This window comes from Panulirus ornatus, chromosome 27, assembly GCF_036320965.1.
Source record: "Panulirus ornatus isolate Po-2019 chromosome 27, ASM3632096v1, whole genome shotgun sequence".
Lineage (NCBI taxonomy): Eukaryota > Metazoa > Arthropoda > Malacostraca > Decapoda > Palinuridae > Panulirus > Panulirus ornatus.
Window position 1 is genome coordinate 15,815,600 of NC_092250.1, and position 7,500 is coordinate 15,823,099.

The 7,500-nt window shown below is 51.2% G+C and overlaps 1 protein-coding gene across 5 annotated transcripts in view; it reads right to left on the bottom strand.

The window, feature by feature from the left end:
* The window catches only part of LOC139757598 (E3 ubiquitin-protein ligase LNX-like), a 380,167-nt gene that overhangs the window by 144,710 nt on the left and 227,957 nt on the right, over positions 1-7,500 (bottom strand). The window contains exon 1 of one of the 5 annotated variants that reach the window (XM_071678228.1): positions 6,616-6,747. The exons of the other annotated variants lie outside the window; for them this stretch is intronic. The gene's annotated coding sequence lies outside the window, so the exon portion shown is untranslated. Of the gene's footprint in view, positions 1-6,615; positions 6,748-7,500 lie in introns of those variants that run through there. 5 annotated transcript variants of the gene reach the window in all.

A 7,500-nucleotide genomic window follows, 5' to 3' on the forward strand; every position in this document is an offset into this window, starting at 1 on the left:
GTGTGGATGTGGACTAATGTGGATGTGGTGATCTGATGATGATGATAATAATAACAATAATAATAATAATAATAATAATAATAATAATAATAATAATAATAATAATAATAATTTTTTTTTCCAAACTTTGCCATTTCCCGCATTAGCAAGGTAGCGTTAAGAACAGAGGACTGGGCCTCTCAGGGAATATCCTCACCTGGCCCCTTTCTCTGTTCCTTCTTTTGAAAAAATCAAAAAAAAAAAGGGGGGGGAGGATTTCCAGCCCTTCGCTCCCTCCCCTTTTAGTCGCCTTCTACGACACGCAGGGAATACGTGGGAAGTATTCTTTCTCCCTTATCCCCAGGGATAAATAATAATAATAATAATAATAATACTAATAATACTCATAATAACCATGTCGTGTGGTGGTTAGAGAGGACGAACAGGCGGGGAGACAAAAAGGGGGAAATTTAGGGGGAAAACAATGTGAGTTACGTAATGTACTTTGTTCGAGCGCAGAGTCGAAGCGTCTCGTGGACCATGAAGACCTTCGAGACGATTTGAAAATGGTGCTGACGCGTTGCCTCCGGAGAGGCGCTGAGGAGGGAGCGGCTCAGTGGAGTGAACGACATGGAAGGGGTTAGGTGAGGTTGTTAATTAATTTGCGTTCGACGGTGGTTGTCGTAGTCGGGGGAAGGAAGGAAGAGGAGGAGGGAAGGGTGAGGTGGGTGGGTTTGTTTGTGTCGTCAGCGATGACGCCGACAGTAGGGTTTTCGACGCACCGCCACGGACCATCGCGCTGACGCATCGCTCGCGCCGACGAGGCGACGCAAGGGGTCCCATCAAAAGCGCCCTGTGGGACGCCACCGCTGAGGGGGGGCTCGAAGAAGGTGGTGGAGATGGCCGGGGCGCCGGCCCGGCGAGCGCCTGCTCCTCCTCCACCTTTTTGGACGCAAGAAGACCTAAGGCGACGTTCTCGAAGGTCGTCCTCGAAATCCATGGCATTAAGCCTTCGTACCCTGGGCGACGCTCGCGAAGGGTCGTCCTCGAAAACCATGGCATTAAGCCTTCGCACAGGTCCGAGGGTGGTGTGACCGCCTACTGCCGCGCTCAGTGGCTCACCGAGGAACCTTCTGACGAAGGCAACGAAGGTGGGAGGAACCCTCCTGTGAGCCTGAGGAGCCCCCAGAGAGTCTGAGGGAGCCCCCAGAGAGTCTGAGGAGCCCCCAGAGAGTCTGAGGAGCCCCCAGAGAGTCTGAGGAGCCCCCAGAGAGTCTGAGGAGCCCCCAGAGAGTCTGAGGAGCCCCCAGAGGTATGAGGAACCCTCAGTGAGTCAGAGGCTACGGAAGGGGATCCAAAGCTTAGCTGCCCTAAGGAAAGGGGATCCAAAGCTTAGCTGCGCTTCGTAAAAGGGGGGGGGGTGTCCCAAAGCTTAGCGATGCAGCGAAAGAGCTCACAGACCTCCAAAGCTTAGCCGTGCAGGGAAGAAAAGAGGGGCGCACGTAAAGCTTAGCAGCGTCGGAGGAGGATGTGGGTGGAAAAGCTTGCTTCCAAAGTTTAGCTGTGAACGGAGGAAAGAAGAACATCATGGCCTCGCAGGGAGAGAGGGGAGAGAGGGGAGGAGGGGGGGGAAATGAAAGAGGGGGTAGTTACGGACACCCCCCAACCCCCCCCCTTTCACTCCCACCCCCCCCAAAAACCCACGTTCACCGTCCACGTAACTACGTCCATGAACGACACCTCAGCCCCGGAACGAGGGGTCGTTCTCCTACTGCTGCTGCTCATTTGCATACACGTCGCTACCTTTGCTGACAGAGGAAGTCCCATTCATGCATCGGTCATTACGAATACATATAAATATTACGTTTTCTTTTCATTTTTCTTAATAGAGCGATTGAGAAAAGATGATCGGGTAGGGTATCGGCTAAATGGACCGATATAGTAAGTATCCGAGTAAGTGGCCGATATAGTAGCGTATCGGCGTAAGGGACGGATACAGTAGGTATCGGCGTAAGTGGCCGATATAGTAGCGTATCGGCTGCTCAATGGACCTAAATAGTAGGTATCGGTGTAAGTGGCCGATATAGTAGCGTATCGGCGTAAGGGACCGATACAGTAGGTATCGGAGTAAGTTGCCGATATAGTAGCGTATCGGCGTAAGGGACCGATATAATAGGTATCGGCGTAAGTGGCCGATATAGTAGCGTATCGGCTAAATGGACCGATATAGAGAGAGAGTCGGGCCGTGAGTAACAAGAGAGGTATGGGCGGCACGCTAGCATGAGGAGGAGGAGGAGGAGGAAGAGGAGGAGGGGGAGGAGGAGGAAGAAGAGGAGGAGGAGGAGGAGGAGGAGGAGGAGGAGGAGGAGGAGGAGGACAGTAAAAGTGGAGGCAGGTGTTGCCACAGGTAAGAAATGTACGTGGGAAGTGGTATACATGGGAAGTGCAGGTGGGAAGTGGTGTAGGTGGGAAGTGGTGTACATGGGAAGTGCAGGTGAGAAGTGGTGTAGGTGGGAAGTGGTATACATGGGAAGTGCAGGTGGGAAGTGGTGTAGGTGGGAAGTGGTGTACGTGGGAAGTGATGCAGGTGGGAAGTGGTGTAGGTGGGAAGTGGTGTACATGGGAAGTGCAGGTGGGAAGTGGTGTAGGTGGGAAGTGGTATACATGGGAAGTGCAGGTGGGAAGTGGTGTAGGTGGGAAGTGGTGTACGTGGGAAGTGATGCAGGTGGGAAGTGGTGTAGGTGGAAAGTGATGCAGGTGGGAAGCGATGCAGGTGGGAAGTGATGCAGGTGGGAAGTGGTGACAGTGACGGAGGGGGAATACAGAAGACGACAACCCCCCTCCCCCCCACCAACGCCCCGCTTAACCGGACCGGCAGGTCTGTCCGCTTTACCCGGGGTCTGCAAGTCTCTCTCTCTCTCTCTCTCTCTCTCTCTCTCTCTCTCTCTCTCTCTCTCTCTCTCTCTCTCTCTCTCTCTCTCTCCGGTTAATTACCCCCCCTCCTGGCCAGCTCTGTGAGGGGTGGAGGTGGGTGGAGGTGGGGTAGGTGGGTGAAGGTGGGTGGGTGTGTGTGTGTGTGTGTGGGGGGGGGGGGGGGGGGTGAGTGAGAGTGGCCGGCCGGTAAATGCGTCATCCGGCGGCCGCATAACGCGAATTCCGGGCATCGTGGCCGGATATAAGCCGGCGACTCAGCCGGCTAAACTTATAGCGGGTGGACAGCGGGGGAACCGCATGGCTACGGCGCGCGGCGGTGCCACGTCTCCTTAGCGCGTCTGTGCTGGGCAACGCACAAGGTGCGATGCAGTATATATATAATATATATATATATACTATATATATATATATATATATATATATATATATATATATATATATATATATATTGGAAAGGATCACAATTTTGCGCGTGATCAAGATATTCCTATGAGTCCACGGGAAATGAAACTCGATAAGTTCCCAAGTGCACTTTCGTGTAATAATCACATCATCAGGGGAGACACAAGAGAGAAATATAACAGTCAGTTGATATACATCGAAGAGACGAAGCTAAGACGCCATTTGGTAAACATGTGATTGTCCAAAAAAGTCCTAGCTTCGTCTCTTCGATGTATATCAACTGACTGTTATATTTCTCTCTTGTGTCTCCCCTGATGATGTGATTATTACACGAAAGTGCACTTGGGAACTTATCGAGTTTCATTTTCCCCGTGGACTCATAGGAAAATATATATATATATATATATATATATATATATATATATATATATATATATATATATATATATATATATATCAAACCCTAAACTACATACCTATTCTATAGACCGTACCCCGAGGTGTGGATGAACAGCTGGGTTGACTGTGGACCAACTGCTCCAACCAGGAATCGAACCCACGCGCCAGACCCTGGGCGGCCTGTGAATGCGTCACGAGAGAGAGAGAGAGAGAGAGAGAGAGAGAGAGAGAGAGAGAGAGAGAGAGAGAGAGAGAGAGAGAGAGATACAATACATTCTCAGCTAAGCTGGATCCTTTCCAGGTAAGCTAAGCTGGAGGCCCATTTCCAGGAAAGCTAAACTGGCCCCCATTCCTCATCCAGGAACCCTGAGTTTCCGCTGGATTGCGTCACACCCACACCCCCGTCACGAACTACACCCGCGGGATAGCGTCACACACACACACACCCACACCCCGTCACACCCACACCCCCCGTCACGAACTACACCCGCGACACACGTAGTCACAGAGAGTTATCAGTAGACACCTGTTATCACCTGTTGTTATCTTCGTCAGTCTGTTGTTATTATCCGTTCACCTGTTGTTATCTTGGTCCGTCTGTTGCTATCGCCGTTCACCTGTTGTTATCTTGGTCCGTCTGTTGTTATTATCCGTTCACCTGTTGTTATCTTGGTCCGTCTGTTGTTATTATACGTTCACCTGTTGTTATCTTAGTCCGTCTGTTGTTATCATCCGTTCACCTGTTGTTATCTTCGTCCGTCTGTTGTTATCATCCGTTCATCTGTTGTTATCTTCGTCCGTCTGTTGTTATCATCGTTCACCTGTTGTTATCTTGGTCCGTCTGTTATCATCCGTTCACCTGTTGTTATCTTCGTCCGTCTGTTGTTATTATCCGTTTACCTGTTGTTATCTTCGTCCGTCTGTTGTTATTATCCGTTCACCTGTTGTTATCGAACTTCATCTGTTGCTGCCATCTCCGTTTACCGCCTACGCTTACCTGTTGCTTCTGTTTACCAGGGTTGTTGTCTGTTCTTCACCTGTTATCTGTGTTCACACTTGTTATCAATGATGTGTTATCTGTGTTCATACTTGTTATCAATGATATGTTATCTCTGTTCACTTCTTATCTCCGTTTATCTATTCTTATCATCTTTCGCCAACAGGTAACCCACCACTGGTAGCTAACGTTACAGACAACCCACCACTGGTGCTAACGTTACAGACAACCCACCACTGGTGCTAACGGTACAGACAACCCACCACTGGTAGCTAAAGTTACGGAGAACCCACCACTGGTGCTAACGTTACGGAGAACCCACCACTGGTGCTAACGTTACAGACAACCCACCACTGGTGCACACATTAGAGACAACCCACCACTGGTGGTAACGTTACGGAGAACCCACCACTGGTGGTAACGTTACAGACAGCCCGCCACTTGTGCTAACGTTACGGAGAACCCACCACTGGTAGCTAAGGTTACAGACAACCCACCACTGGTGCTAACGTTACAGACAACCCACCACTGGTAGCTAAGGTTACAGACAACCCACCACTGGTGCTAACGTTACGGAGAACCCACCACTGGTGCTAACGTTACAGACAACCCACCACTGGTGCTAACGTTACGGAGAACCCACCACTGGTGCTAACGTTACAGACAACCCACCACTGGTGCTAACGTTACAGACAACCCACCACTGGTTCTAACGTTAAGGAGAACCCACCACTGGTGCTAACGTTACAGACAACCCACCACTGGTGCTAACGGTACAGGCAACCCACCACTGGTGCTAACGTTAGAGACAACCCACCACTGGTGCACACGTTAGAGACAACCCACCACTGGTGCTAACGTTACAGACAACCCACCACTGGTGCTAACGTTACAGGCAACCCACCACTGGTGCTAACGTTACGGACAACCCACCACTGGTGCTAACGTTACAGACAACCCACCACTGGTGCTTACGTTACAGACAATCTACCACTGGTGCTAACGTTACGGAGAACCCACCACTGGTGCTAACGTTACAGACAACCCACCACTGGTGCTAACGTTACGGACAACCCACCACTGGTGCTAACGTTACAGACAACCCACCACTGGTGCTAACGTTACAGACAATCTACCACTGGTGCTAACGTTACGGAGAACCCACCACTGGTGCTAACGTTACGGACAACCCACCACTGGTGCTAAGGTTACAGACAACCCACCACTGGTGCTAACGTTACAGACAACCCACCACTGGTAACTAACGTTACAGACAACCCACCACTGGTGCTAACGTTACGGACAACCCACCACTGGTAACTAACGTTACGGACATCCCACCACTGGTGCTTACGTTACGGACAACCCACCACTGGTGCTAACGTTACGGACAACCCACCACTGGTGCTAACGTTACAAGCACCCCCACCACTGGTGCTAACGTTACGGACAACCCACCACTGGTGCTAACGTTACAAGAACCCCCACCACTGGTGCTAACGTTACAGACAACCCACCACTGGTGCTAATTACAAGCACCCCCACCACCGGCGCTAACGTTACAAGCACCCTCACCACTGGTGCTAGCGGTACAGACAACCCACCACTGGTGCACACGTTACAAGCACATCCCCACCACTGGTGCACCCGTTACAAGCACGTCCCACCACTGGTGCACACGTTACAAGCACGTCCCCACCACTGGTAACTAACGTTACAGACACCTCCGGCCAACACGAGCACTGACGTTACCCGTTGTCACGTTACATGTTACCACCCGGTGCGTGACGGGCGCTCGCTCGCTCGCGCCCCCTGTCACACAGTCAACACCGCTCAAGCGCTTGCTCTCGGCTCGCGCGCTGAACTCGTAACACTTTTGAACGCACGTCTTGGTTCGCACTCACAGCAGAACGCCGCCCCACACACGCACACACACACACACACCCCGTTCGTCCACGGGGCACGGACGGGGTCACACTGCGACCGACGGGGTTGGGGGGCGGGGGGCGCGCGGCGCCCCCCTTTTGCCAAACCCCCCCTAAGGGTAGGGGAGGAGGGAGTTGGATTGGGCTGTTACGGTGACGGGCGTCACTGGGGGGTTACGAGCGGCGGCACTTGCCCCCTCCCTACCAGGGCCGAGCGAGATCCACGTGTAACGATGCGGCAGAAGAGGAGCGCCAGACACACACACACACACACACACACACACACACACACACTTGGCTCAGACAGCTCCCTTCGCTGGCCAGGGGGCTGGCTGGCTGGCCAGGGGCCTGGCCAGCCAGCCCAGCGATACACCCGACCTTCGGGGTTGGGGGGGTGAGGGAGGCAGGCACTGGGAGAGAGAGAGAGAGAGAGAGAGAGAGAGAGAGAGAGAGAGAGAGAGAGAGAGAGAGAGAGAGAGAGAGAGAGAGAGAGAGAGAGAGAGAGAGAACTGAGGACATGGAGGATATGCACTCATAGCATTGGTTCTGGCTTCCCACACACACAAACACTCTTACAGAAATATATATATATATATATATATATATATATATATATATATATATATATATATATATATATATATATATATATATATATATATATAACTATGAGTCCACGGGGAAAATGGAGAAAATGAAACACGATAAGTCCCAAGTGCACTTTCGTGCGATAATCACATCATCAGGGGAGACACAAGAGAGAAATATAAGTCAGTTGATATATATCGAAGAGACGTAGCTAGGACGCCATTTGGTAAACATGTGATTGTCCAAGACATACCATGTCTTGGACAATCACATGTT